Genomic DNA, 14054 nt, shown 5'->3' with positions numbered 1-14054 from the left:
TGCTGTGGGGGTGACTCACATACAAAATAGAGGAAGACTGGCACAGATGTTAGCTCATGGTGAATCTTCCTCAGCAAAAAAAAATAAAGTACCCAGTCTATGGTATTTTTGTTACAGCATCTCATACTGACTAGGACACTGAGTGTGTGGATAAGTTCATTTAGATTGACGATCCTTCTTCTACATGACGCATTATTGCCAATGATTCCTGAATGGGTGTGAGTCAGAGTTCACTTAAGGATCATGAAGACATTAGGGCCCTTCTTTGTAGTTACGCACATATTGATACACATGAAAACATGTTGCATCAAGTGATTTATTGACACCTTAGTCTCACACCTCATCCCATTAGCCTTCAGTGAACCTCAGTGTTAACAGCCAGTGCTTTGGGCAATAAAGGAAAGTCCCTGAACTGAAGAGGGGCCGGTATCCATCATGCAGCTCCTGTCCTCTGCCCAGCCAGCTCCAGAGCAGGGTCAATTTACAAGATGGGCTTTCCTCCAGGCAGCTCTGTCTTCCTCCCAGCCTGTTCTCATTTAGGATGATCTCACCAAGAGCAATGAGTGGAAATTGGGAGGGAAGAGCTACAGACGGCATCTCCCAGGGGAAATTCTTTGTGGTTACATGATCTAGAATATGGATAACCTGGGCCGGCCTCCTGGCTTAGTGGTTACGTGCACGCTCCACTATCAGCAGCCAGGGTTCAGGTCCCGGGCGCGCACCAACACACCACTTCTCCGGCCATGCTGAGGCCGCGTCCCACATACAGCAACTAGAAGGATGTGTGACTATGACATACAACTATCCACTGGGGCTTTGCGGGAAAAAAAGGAGGAGGATTGGCCATAAATGTTAGCTCAGAGCTGGTCTTCCTCAGCAAAAAGAGGAGAATTAGCATGGATGTTAGGTCAGGGCTGATCTTCCTCACAAAAATAAATAGATAGATAGATAGATAGATAGATAGATAGATAGATAGATAGATAGATAGATAGATAGATGTTAGGTCAGGGCTGATCTTCCTCACAAAAATAGATAGATAGATAGATAGATGAAAGAAAGAAAGAAAGAAAGAGAGAGAGAGAGAGAGAGAGAGAGAGAGAGAGAGAGAGAGAGAGAGAAAGAAAGAAAGAAAGAAAGAAAGAAAGAAAGAAAGAAAGAAAGAAAGAAAGAAAGAAAGAAAGAAAGAAAGAAAGAAAGAAAGAAAGAAGAAAGAAAGAAAGAAAGAAAGAAAGAAAGAATATGGACAGCAGGCTGCTCTAAGGTGTCCTGAAAATGGAATCCTTCCCATGTCTGCAATATCCTTCCATGTCCTCTTTCCCCTCCGTCTCTCTTTTCTTGGTGGCCAAATTCCCTTGGCAATGACAACAAAAAAATGAAAGTATGGAATAGCCCATTTCCAGTCTCAGAATTCTATGAAATTTTACTGCCTATCCCCAGTCTCCCAGGACTGAGACCCTTTTTACTCTTTTAAGATTAGATTACATTTTAATCTGCTTTAATCAAAGTTTTCTCTCATCCTTGTTATGTATGTACATATTCTAATACATAATATTGAAAACATTATTTTTGGCCCTACAATTTCCAGATGGATACATGCCTTTGTAATTATGTTTATAACTCCATTAACTATAGCAATTGGCTAAGTGATGAGTAGTAATGTACTAATACAGGAAAATGGCCCATTTTTATTCAACATAAAGTTTCATGTTTTCATCAAGACAAATACCTGAATACTTAATTGTTCAGCAAAAACTCTTACTGTGTACATGTAAGCAATTATAAATCTATTGGAGTTGGTTTGCCTTGTTGATTATTTGTTTCCGAATTGTGCATTCAGCATTTCCATGAACACTTTAGAGTCCTGCATCTTTATCCTACCATCTTAAATACTAGGTCATCGACAAAAGTCCACATGACTTGTTCAGTTGTGTGCTAGCGGGTCCTTTGTAGGGTGTCTTCCTAGGTACATTTTCACATGGTCATCAACAAAAGTCCACATTACTCGTTCAGTTGTGTGCTAGTGGGTCCTTTGTAGGGTGCCTTCCCGGGTACGTTTTCACATGCTCATTGACAAAAGTCCACATTACTTGTTCTGTTGTGTGCTAGTGGGTCCTTTGTAGGGTGTCTTCCTGGGTACATTTTCCAATGTGAACTCCAGCTGATGGCCTTGTGACACTGATGTAAATACTGGTGTCTCCACAGATCATGGGGCCAATGATGTGGTCCTTTACAGAGTCATATATAAACTAATACCTTTCATTCAATTAGTGTAAGGAATGCTATGGAAAGTAGATTGGGGACAATTAATAAAAGAAGATTGATTATGAACATGTTGTTAGGGAGAAATATTGAACCTCTGGCTATAAAGGTTTATATTTTATGCAATTAATCAGCCACCCTAACAAACCCCGTTCATAGGCAGGGCTATATACACATATATATTAGATTAAGATTACTTCATCTATTAGTTTGAATGTGCTTTTTTAAAGTACTCCTTGTTTCTCTTGCACTTTCGTATTGGGAGAAATATGGAATAGATAGAAACCGACTGGATTACTCTGGTCTGAATTCAGATCACGTAGGGCTTGAATCGTTCAACAAATGAGCCACTAATAGTGGCTACACCACTGGGATTTCCTGATGCAACATCGCGGTCATACACCCTATTGTGGATATGGACTCTAGAATAGGATTGTTCTGTTATCCCGAGGGTAACTTGTTCTGTTGATCAACATTTTGGATCAATAAATGATAAAATATTTTGATTAGCTGGTCTAGATTTTAATGACTCAGAGGTTATTTTCTTCTCTGAGGTCACCCCAACCAAAATTGTTAGTCCATTTAAGTTTTGTTATCCCTTGATTTGGCTTACCTTTGTTTTTGTTTTTTTAATTAATTGAAGCTCCATAGGGTCTTCTTGTCTTATTTTCTCATTCCCGCCTCTTCAGGGAAAGGTCAATATCACTGATTAAAAGTAAGAGAGAATAAAACCCTCGAGTGGCCATTCATACAAGCCCTCATTTAGACAACAAATGATGATGCTGTCTTTGCAGGGTCTGGTCACTGCGGCCTTTACACCGTGTCACTGGGTAAGCAGTACCTGTAACACCAGAAATGCCAGAGGAGATGCTTTTGGTAAACAGGTGGGGGCTGTGTTTGCCGAATTTCTCTTACTTTTTGAAATCTTTCCTTGAATGCCTACCTGTGTTGGGTTAACGATTAATGTAATAAATAATTATTGGGTTGAATTTATTTTATTGTCAACTTTCGGTGATTATCTGTTCTGATATAAGATTATGCAAGGAGAAATAATTCTTGTTCCTCATAGTAACAGTACTACTTCTATGAATTAATAGATTAATGCAGCATTAGATTAGGAGTTAGTTTCTGTGATTGAAATTAAGATAAGTATATTGTTGAACCTGAAGGCTTTCTTAATTTGTAGCTGAATTTAGGCCAACTAGGGTATTGTTTGTACTCCCTCTCTAAGGAAGGTTGTATCCTGTATCTAAAAGGCTGTACCTCTTTAGGGCTGGGTCGGGGTGAGCAGGAGGCTGAACAAGTGTGGACCTGGCTCTGTCTCAGAGGGATGAGCAAGAGACACAGAGCACCTGTTGCCACACATAGACGCAGCAGACATCACCAATCAGTCACGACGTGCTGGGCTGCAGAGGCCCCAGTCCTCGACAATGTGCACTCCGAAGCCACTCGCGGGCAGAGCAGGGGACTGTGATGAACCCATTTGCCGACCCAGCTCCCCTAAGACGTGCTCCAGGCCTCCTCTCCCCACTTACTCCACCAGCTCCTCACTGTCCTCGGGACTCAGGCCTTCAAGGCCCGCCAGCAGGCTGCTCCAGCACTTCTCCCTCCTTCCCATCGCCTCCCCTCTCTGCTCCCACTCTAGTTCCAGGGCAAGTTACCTGTGGCTCCTGAATGCTGCTCCTTGGCCTGGAAGGCCCTTCCTTCACCCCATCCACCCTGTGCACTCCTACTTACCTTTCAAGACTCGACTCCAGTGATGCCTCCTCGGGAAGCCCTCCCTGACGCTCCATCTCCCCAGGCCTGCTCTGAGCCACCACTCTGCCTTCTGCCCACGTCCATCACTGCCTGGAACCTTGCTGGGCTCCCTTGTCTGTTCTCCACATCCAGCCCAGCCCATCAGGAGGGGAGGAAATGCTTAGGCTCAGGGCAATGGAGCAGATTCCTAGACTGTGGTGACACTGCCCACCCCAGGAGAGGTCATTCTTTGGTCACTTCCAGCTTAGGCCCAATGCAGCTTAGGGGGAGCCAGGACACAGGGAGGATGGCCCTGCACTCAGCAGGTCACAGGGTCGGCCTAGGGAAAGGGCACAGGGGGCCGGACACAGGGAGGATGGCCCTGCACTCAGCAGGTCACAGGGTCGGCCTAGGGAAAGGGCACAGGGGGCCACACACAGGGGTTCAGGACAAAACTTCAAGTCGACGATACCCTTGCTAAGGACAGCAGGGGCCAAAGGCAGCTGCACAGCCTTTGAGCTTTTCATCTGCTCAGAGAGTTCCAGGGCTGGATAGAAGTAACTCAGGAGGCCCATCTGAGGTGGAGGTCACCTCGGGGGCATGTAAGCAGAAGCTGAGGGTCCCACAGCAAGTGGAATCTGAAGAGGTGAACCTCAAATGTCTTGCAGCTCTAACTTCTCTGAGTTGGAAGTCAGTCCCCTCAGTCAGCCTCTAGCTGCCCCCTCACAGGGCTGCCTCTCAAACGCAGCTCCCAAGGCAAGTGGAGGCTGAGGGTGAAGGAAACCTCCTACCTGTAGGAACCGCTGTGATCACAGCCTCCTGCAAGGGGCCAAGGATGATGAGCAAGGGACAGAGGGACTGACCCACAAGACTTCCCCTCAGATGCTGAACATGCTTGTGATTCACCAGGCCAATTAGTATCTGTCTTCATCCTCCACTCCTCTCTCCCCAAAAGGACGTGTCAGTGTTTACTATGACAGCCACAGACACATCAAGGGCATCTGGGAAGAACCATGTGTACATCTGGAGAGAAGGGAACTGTGAAAACCAGTAATATCTGCATCCATGTGTGCAGATACCGACATCTACATACAGCTGTCACGTTCCTCCAGCAGCCCCGGAATACTCCATAATCACGCTGGCAGCTTTTGGCACATGGGAGCCAAACCAACTGGTGGAGTCCCCGAATGCCACCACTGCTGGGGCCTACCTTGATGTTGGGGGGAGGCAGGGTGCCATGCCCTGTCTCACAAAAGTCTGGCTGGTGTCCAGGAGGGTCTCACAGCCTTCGACCATCATGCCCTCCATGGCTATGTTTTCCTGGATGCTCTCTGTCTCGTTTACTTCATTGTGCATTATCCTGTGGGGACAGAAAATAAGTCAGAGACAGGCTACCCCCGTCTCTCAGGGAGAAGGGAATGCCGGGCCTCTGGCCAGACCTAGGAAGAAGGCCTGGCACCCAGGATTCTCAGGTGGAGCCTGTGGTCACGAAGAGGGAGAGAGAATGCATATTGAATGCCCACTGTGCTGGGCACTCTATGGGCATGATCTCACATCATCCTTCTGACAGCCCAAAGAGAAAGGTGTTCTTATTTCAGAGTGAAGGAAATGGAGATTAATAGCTAGAAAACAGGTCTGATTTAAAAGTCTAAACCACGTGGAACAGAGATGGAAAAACTAGGAGGAGGACCGGAGTAGAGGAAAGAACCTTTCTTCACTATTCTGCCCCCCACATCACTACTGGCCTTATCTCCATCCATAGAACTCCACCCACCCATCCTGCCTCAGGGCCTTTGCACTTACTGTCTCCATCCCTCCCCCAATGCACTTTATACAGTTGCTTCCTTAATGTTCAGGCCCTGGAATGGCTTAGTTTTGGAACACCTGGCAATCCCACTGGCTCACAGAAAGACTGACTCCAGTAGGCTCCAGCACGTCTGGGGGGAGGAGGACACACCTTGCCCCTCAATCTGAGAATAATGACAACACTTATTTGTCATCTTCTGACTGCCGCAACACCCCTCCTCCAGAAGGTGGCGCCATTTAACTGCTTTTTAAAACTAGCATTGCTGGGAAAAGAGGCGTTTGAGTTGCCAACTTTGCTAAGAGCCTTGATGGGTTTTCAGGAGTCTTAGGAAGTTAGTAATTTTGGCGGTAGGAGCGTCTGGAAAAAGTACTCCACCTACTCCAAGAAAAGTACAAAACCCCTTATTTGTCTACTGATGCCTCAAATTCTACAACCACGACCAGATCACCAAGACGGCTGGTTAATATGCGTGGCTTACGAAGTTCTCTAGTAGACACCGTCCTACTTAACTCTCCCAGCAATGAGAGATGACACTGGTCGAGCTGGATCGGTGATTAACGAACTCAGCGTGATGAGCAAATGACTGGGCCCTTTTGACCCTCAGTTTGCTCATCTGTAGAAGGTCGGAGTGAGGATGGAAGAGAATGCATTTCACCTGCTGACCTCAGGCCCAGCATATGGCAGGTGCTTGAGTAAAGGGCAGTGATCACTGTTTCTAGTATCACTGGTTACAAAGGTGTTATTATAAAACTACTACTATCGTTGTTTTCTGGTTATCAGACTGAAGCATGGAGATGGGGTCTCTTTCTTAGGAGCCTCAGTCCCTCCATCCCAGCAATTCTCTTCTCAGCAGCCCAGGCCCTAGGCCTCTTCTGGAAGGGACAGGGTACAGGGAGGCACCTTTCAAGGATATGCTAGTTCCCTGGATATGGACTCATTTTTGCAGGTTAGCAAAGGTAAGCAGAACCATTTCTTTTGACAAGGGTGGGGATTTTGCTGAGGAGGGCTGTATTTGCTACAAACAAGGGGGCGATCCCACAGTAGCAACAGGCGTTTCACTGTTAGACAAGTGCCAGATGCAGCTGCTCAGGACTGCTGCCAGCCCCGGCTGGGCTTTGTGCTGAGAGCCACACTGTCACCGCAGCTGGGGAGGAGTGCCCAGGGCCGCAGTCTGCCGGGGGAGGTGGAATTGACGACCTGGGTTACAGTGAGCCCAAGAGATGAGGTTCAGGAGAAAAAGCGGGACAAAGGACAGAGGTAAGAGAGAGTCAGCCCCAGAGGAGGAGTGTTTCTGAGCAGAGCCAGGGAGGGTTTGTTATCTGATGGCTTCCTGCTGGGCTGGGAGCTTTCCTAAATCCCCCAAGGGAGGGAGAGAGGAGGATGAAAGGGCTGCTGTCAGGGCGACAGGAAAACCCTCTTCTGTGCCACTAGGGCTGTGTTCAGGCCAGGTGCAGGTGATCAGGTGGGACAAAAGACGAGTAGGCTTCGGGAAAGGGGATCAGGGTCTTGGGACAAACGTCTTGGCACCCATGTGCCTTCCTCACCGCTGCCCACACCGGGATAGGGCATCTCGCAGGGACAAGGAGCCTCGTTGGAGCCCCAAGTCTTCTCCTTGGGGAAGTGTACAGGATTTGGCTCCTTGGGGCACGAGAGGACTAGGGTCCCCACCCCACAATGCTTTTTGTTAGTCTGCAATCACGCTCTGATTACATCTGCTCCCTGAATGAACCTCCACTCTGGGGCCTGTGCCCTGCCCTGGTCCAGCTTGGTCCTCCCTCTGCCCAGCTGGGAGACGTGGCCCTACTGGCTGCCTTTTGCTGGACTCAGGAAGCCATTTAGGGCACTGAGTGGTTGGCAGGGCTGGGGACTAGACCCCACACGCTGCAGACCGACCCTCCTTTGCAGCTTCTGGCAGCCCATCACTGACTACAAGGTTGCTCATCATCTCTTGGCTTGCACAAAGTGGAGACTCCAGGGCTCAGCTCTTGGTACACATCTCGATCCTGCCTAAACTCACTCCTCTGGTGATCTCATCAGTCTTATGACTTTAAATACCATCTCCGAGCTGATGGCTCCCGAATGGCTCGCTCCCTTACACTCCAGACTCAAACGCCCTCCTCCCTTCTTGTCCTCTCCAGCACTGTTGTCCATCTCAAGTTCAACATGCCCCCAGTCAAGCTCCAGTGAAGCAAGAAAGACTCCCCCTCTGCACCTGCCCATCCTGCCAATTTTTCCATCTCGGTTAGCAGCAACTCCAACCTTCTACTTGCTCAGCCAAAAACTCTGGAATCACCCTTGAGTCCCATCTTCTCTCTCCTCACATCTAATGCATCAGAAACTCCTGTTGGTTCCATCTTCAAAACACACCCCGAATCTGAACCTCCTCCTCACCTCCACTGCCACCACCTGGTGCAGGCCACCGTCAGCTGCTGCCTGGGCTGTCGTAGGCCCCTCCTCCCTGGTCCCTCTATTTCTGCCCTGGCAGAGGAAGGTTCCCCCTGGGCTTTGGAAACAGAAAGAGGGGCAGCAGAGGGGCCTTGACCAGAGGGCTGGGGCCTCTGACACTGGACAAGTCATTGGCTTGTCCACCCATGACACTACCTGCTGTTGACTGCAGCCTTGGGTACATGAAGGCCCATCACCCAGGCCCCCCTCTGGGGCTCCTATACCACACGTTGTGACACACTGACACTGGAGAACAGGGGAAGTTGGCAGAGTGCCTGCGAGTCACTGGGCGGATCCCCGTCCTGGCAGATGGGCCCACGTGAGTGCCCAGGGCCCTTCCTCGAACCCCATCTGTGCCAGAGACAGCACACCACCCACATCATCCCACCAACTTTCCCCTGGGCTTGGGCTGTGAACTCCTCAGATTGCTCCAGGGGCCCTGCTTCCAGATGGGGCAGGCTGGGGGTCCCCCAACCACCACCCCTTGGGATCCTAACCTGAACATGAGATTTTACCATCTGGGGCTCAGCAAACTCCCACTGGGGAACATCCTCAGTCCTGGCCTGTCCACTGGTGGGGGCACCTGGGAGCCGGGCTCACCCAGACAGCCCCCCCAGTTTAGCCCTGGCGTCGTCCAGGCTGTTGGCTCGATGTGCTCATGAAAAGTGGGCCAGGAGCTCGTGCAGTGTCAGAATGTGTTGGGAATCTGCAGCAGGGAGAGGCAGGGGTCAGGGACAGAGGCAAGGATGGGGAAGGACAGAGGGACAGGGAGACAGAGGCAAGGAGAGAGACAGTGATGAAGCAAGTCAGAGACAGAGCAGCAACGTAGCGAGGGAAAGAGAGACAAAGGAGACAGAGAATGGTTCTCTCAGCTCCCAGCACTCCCACAAGCAGGGCTGAGGATAGACACCCACAGCACTTTTGATCTCAGACTCTAACGTGGAGCCTCTTCCAGGCTCTTGTCTGGGCCAAGAGCCCAGAGCTTGAGGCTCTAAGCTAGCAGGAGGAAGGGCCTGGAAGTGGGCTCAGGACCAGGAGCTCCCCCTCACCTTCCCACACTGCCTGCTCTGTGGAGCTGGACAAGCCTGCCATCCGCTGGGTCAGGGTCTGGCTCTAACCCCATTCTCCAGGCAGCCCAGAGCTGGGGCCTGTTAGGGCCTGGGCTGTCCCGGCCATGGCCCCCTGGTGCCCCCAGGTGTGGCTTCCTCCCAGCTGGGGCCGTCACTGCCATGGTCCCCAGTAGGCTCCCCAGGCATGCGCCCTCAAGGACAGGGCTAGGTGCCAGCTGGAACATGGGGTCAGTGAGGAAGGCCTCCAGCACCCTCTCCTTGCAGTCAGTTTGGCCTCATAGTGCTTCAGCAGCTTGTCAAAGTCACTGTTCTGCTTGCAGTGGGCCAGGATCTGCAGGCTGTACTGGTGGCTGGAGACCAACTCCTGATAGAAATTGACCATTGGCAGTAGGATGGCCAACGGGCCTGCTCGGGAGATGCCCCACAAGCCCTGGGTCACCCAGCCCCACCCACGGAGGTCAGGTCCAGGTTCAGAGCTCCCACCCAGAGACACCCTTGCCTTTGGGGATGACTCTGGTACCACTGCCCTATCCAGGGCCAGATAGGTGGCCCCAGGCATCAGGACTGCATCAGAGTCACAGATCTTTATAGAGATGGGGCCCTGTCTAGTCCGACACCTGTGTATTGGAAGGTCAGAGAGGGCTGTTGTGGGTACTGTGGTGTGCCTCGCCGCCTGAGGGTCTGAAGGGCCATCCAGCTCTGGAGCTTTGGGGGTTCGGCTGAGGCCTCTGTGGTAACTAAATTGCAGCTCCACGTCCCCCTCGGCCCTGGGTCTCCCAAGAGGCCTCCCTCCCAGAGTGCCCCACCAGTGACAGAAGTGACCCATCCGTGGTCATAAGGTGAGTCAGTAGCTGGCCTGGAACAAGGTCTCCTGAGTCCCCCATTCCAGGGCTTCCCCCATATGACATGCCCTCCCGAGTCACGTCCCTTCAGCTGTCTGTCCCTTTATCCATGTGTCCCTGTCCTTCCATGCCTCCCCAGGTTCAGCAACTTGGGTCTGCTGCTGGCCTGCTCTGTCCCAATTTCCTGGATACACAACACCCTGCCTTCCAGCCCCTGAAACACCAGCCAATCTCCCCAAACCTGCCCTTCAGTATTTGATTGACAGGGATGGACCCACTGAAACCTCTGCTTATAAACTCCATTAAAAAAGAAAAATGTGCTTTCTTTGCGATGAACTCTAAGTGGGAGCTTACACAGGGCATTCCACTACCCAAGGGACAGCACCTTCAACCACGGAACTACAGGAAGTGCAGACCTCGTCTTTCTAGGGCCTCTTCTCATTGTGACCTTGGGGAAAAGCGGGGCTCTCTGACTTAGGGAAGTGAACAACAAAATGTCACACTCAGTATGGGAGAGGCGCGATACAGGAGTCCTGCTGTGCAGCCCTCGGGGCCGTGATGGCGGTACAGCCAGCTCGGAGAGCAGTGACGCAGGGTGGACGGAGTGGGAGCCTTGACTGTGCTTCTACCTTTTGTTTCAGTCATTCTACTTTTGGAAACCTGTCCCAAGGAGATGTTCTCTCATATGAACATTTCAGATGCAGAGATGAGTGTTTCTAGTAGCAAGAAGTTGCAACAACGTTAAGAGCCAATGATGGGAGATGGCTGCATGGATGAGGGCATGCTCACAGGTACTGGAGCATCATACAGCCATCAAAAAGCATACTTTCAGCATGAGAAAACATTTGTGCTATAATGTTAAGTAAAAAAAAACACATCAAGATTCAAATTCAATATTCATGTGTGACATTATTATTATTATTTTTGTGTGAGGAAGATCAGCCCTGAGCTATCATCTGCCAATCCTCCTCTTTTTTTTTCTTTTTTTGCTGAGGAAGACTGGCCCTGGGGTAACATCCATGCCCATCTTCCTCCACTTTATATGGGATGCCACCACAGCATGGCTTGACAAGCGGTGAGTCGGTGCGCACCCGTGATCCGAACCAGCGAACCCCGGGCCACCGCTGCAGAGTGCATGCACTTAACCACTTGCGCCACCAGGCCGGCCCCTGTGACATTATGTAAATAAAATGGGGGTAAAAACCCCAAGACCTGTGCACAGAAAAAATTTTGAAGAAAACACACCAAAGTCTTTACAGTGGTTATCTTTGGGAAGCAGAACTATGGCTGTTATAGCTTTTAACATTTTCTGCTTTTCTAGATTGTCAAATTTTCTCAAATGGGTTCATATATATAATTTTTAAAAGGGGAAAAGTAGATAGGAAACTAAAAATATCTCGCTTCGTCCTAGAAAAACAGCTTGCCAACTTGTCTTTCCTCTTCTGCTCCCTCTGAGAGATTCTTTGTGTTTTTAAGGGGCCGCTGTTACACCCCGGGAGGATGGAAGTGCCGCCAGCCTGGAGGAGTGGGCCCTGGAGAGGGACTTCTCAGGTGGATTTGGGTGCAGGTGGGGCTGGGGACCTCTGCCAGGGCTTCCTGCTCACCCAGGCCCCAGTGGGCCAGCTGGAGATGCAGGCCTTCAGGCCTTGGTAGAGATCTGGTGCAAACACACGATGGCCTCACTGACAGAGGAGGCACAGGGTAAGCTCCGGCCATGGAGTTCCTGCCCCTCCAAGGGTCCCCCTCCCCCAAGTCCAGCAGAGCTGAGGGGCTCAGGGAGAGGGCAGGGGTTGCCACCACCCGTGGGACTCTAGCAGCAAATGTCTTTCTCATGTGACACCTTATGTGAAAACCCCATCAGCGGGATACACTATGTAACTTGTGGGGTCCAGTGCAGAGCAAATAAACAGGACCCCTTTTTAAAAAATGACAAAATTTCAAGATGGTGACAGCAGAGCACTAAACCAAACACAAGCTTTTCTAAACATGGTCACACGCCCCAGAAGCTGGCAGAGGACAGGAGCTGCTCTCACTGCCAGCCTTCCTGGCACCCTCAGTGCCCACCTGCTGGGGTGACCCTGAGGGATCTTAGAGGAACTCAGGGCTCTGGAGAATTCAGAGGAAATGCCACTGATGATGTGAAAAGAGCTAGGGCTTGAGACCCACACAGAGCAGGCTCAAATCTGCCCTATGCTGCTTCTGCTTCTGCAGCTGCTTCTCAGCTGTGTGACCTCTAGCAAGATGCCTAACATGTCTAAACCTCAGAAAACCTCTTTTCTGTAAAATATGAAGGTGAAATGAGGTCACTCCTGCAAGTAATTGGACAATTTGAGGGCCTGTCTTGACATGAGTGCAGCCATGTTTGGCCGCTCCATTGACCTACAGCCACCAGCACACAAAGAAATATAAAGCTGCTTTCTGTGTGGTGGGAACTGGCCTTTCTCCCACGGAGATAGTTGCAATTTGTAACATCTCAAGGTCCTTTGGTCATTGTAGCCTGGGACAGACTGGCCATCTGTGCTGGGCTGGGACCCTAACCAGGGAAAAATGCACGTGCACAACTGCCAGGCTGGGACAATAACCAGGAGGCTCAGTGCACATATGCCACTGATAACCATTTGTGCATGGGAACACTGAATGCTTGCTCTGTAAACTCTGTAACTGTTTACTCTGAAAACTACTGAAGCTATATAAACCGCTGGAGACTGAGGCCTGGTGAGAGTCTCACCTGTGAAGAGGACACCAGGCCCAGGACCTTTGATGATTGGATTCCCGCCCAGCCATGTCAATTGAAGGCACTCTCCCAGCAGTGGGGCGTGGATGTTGTGAGTAACCAATCTGATGTGTACTCTTTTCAGTCAACCTGGTGTCTGAATTTCTGATTGATTTTTGTCATTTCCCTTCAGTTGATGTCGATGTTTCCCTTTCCAATTGAGCTAGTGTTTTTCCCTCTTATTATTTGACCTATTCGGATCTGTTTGCGGACTATTGCCTTTACTCTCTTCTGTATAATAAAATATACCTTCAGTCCATTTGTTTGGAATGACAAGTTTCTTTTACATCTCCAATCAAATCGCCTGAAACTCTCAAGACAGGGCCTGGTGCAGAGGAGGTGCTCAGTAAATGCTAGCTCTCCACCACTCCCTTTTGGGGGGAAACTTAGAAAAGCAAAAACACCCGGATTCTCCCAAGCACCTGCTCTGTCACCACCTAAAGAGCCCTGGGGAACATGCCTTCTCACTGTCAGTTTAGCACCAGGCTGGGTAAGGGGCCCCTGAGCACCCCTGGCAGCCACATTTGCCATGGCTCCCCTCCCAGCACCCTCTTCCCCGCCCATACTCCCCAGCCAGCCAGCTCCAGAACACAGCCCGAGTCTCCTCTCCCAGGATGAGCTGTAAGGATGCCAGAGAGACTTCTGCTACTTCCTGCAGCCCCCTCCCCTCCCAACTGTTCCTCCTCTGCCCCTGCTCATCACTCCCAGCTCCTACCACCCTGGAGACCTGGGAACCTCCCCAATGTGTCTGGGGTTTGAGCTGAATGACAGAGGGGAAGCCAAAGGGACTCTGTCATGCACTCCATTTGTGGACAGGAAAACAGGCCCAGAGAGAAAGAGTGAACCCCTCCAGGAGTCAGGGTAGCCCCAGCCTAGGAGCCTGTCCCCATCTCCCTGCAGTGGTCTCTGTCTTTCTCTGCCACATCAGATGCCCCTCCCTGGTCCCATTCTCCATGTGTGCTCTCTGTTCCATCTCTCTGTGATGACTCAGCACTTTGGCTGTTGGAGGCCCCTAGTGTTGTCCTCCAAGGGGAGCTGTCACAGGGGGCTGTGCCCTCTCCCAGCAGTTTGTGCCCTGAGGGCAAACCCCCACCCTGGGGTCTCACTCGCTCAGTACAACA

Source organism: Diceros bicornis, chromosome 38, assembly GCF_020826845.1.
Source record: "Diceros bicornis minor isolate mBicDic1 chromosome 38, mDicBic1.mat.cur, whole genome shotgun sequence".
In the NCBI taxonomy this organism is placed as follows: Eukaryota; Metazoa; Chordata; class Mammalia; order Perissodactyla; family Rhinocerotidae; genus Diceros; species Diceros bicornis.
This window is presented reverse-complemented; position numbering follows the sequence as displayed.